We start from the raw sequence: 446 nt of genomic DNA on the forward strand, positions 1-446 counted from the left end.
TTTTATATTTTTATATATATAATAAAATTTTATATAAAAATTATATATATAATATTATATTTTTATATAAAATATTTTTAATATATCATAAAAAATTTTTTATATATAATTATATATATATTATTTATTTTAATATATATATATATAAAATTAATAAAATGTTATAATTTTATAGTTTAATATAGATATTATATATATATTTTATAAAATTTTATATTATATTATATTTTTATTTTAATATAAACCTCCGCAATGGTTGGGGTTTAAATTTAAAAATTTTAAAAAAAAATTTTATTTTAAATTTTTAAATTTAACCAAACCCTTTTTTTTTTTTTAAAAATTTTAAATTTAATTTAAAAAATTTTTCCTACCAAAACTTGGGGGAAAATTTAAATATTTAAATAGAATGGTTAAATTTAAATAAAAAAAATTTTAAAGGAATTTTA

Source organism: Penaeus monodon, chromosome 25 (assembly GCF_015228065.2).
Source record: "Penaeus monodon isolate SGIC_2016 chromosome 25, NSTDA_Pmon_1, whole genome shotgun sequence".
NCBI lineage: Eukaryota > Metazoa > Arthropoda > Malacostraca > Decapoda > Penaeidae > Penaeus > Penaeus monodon.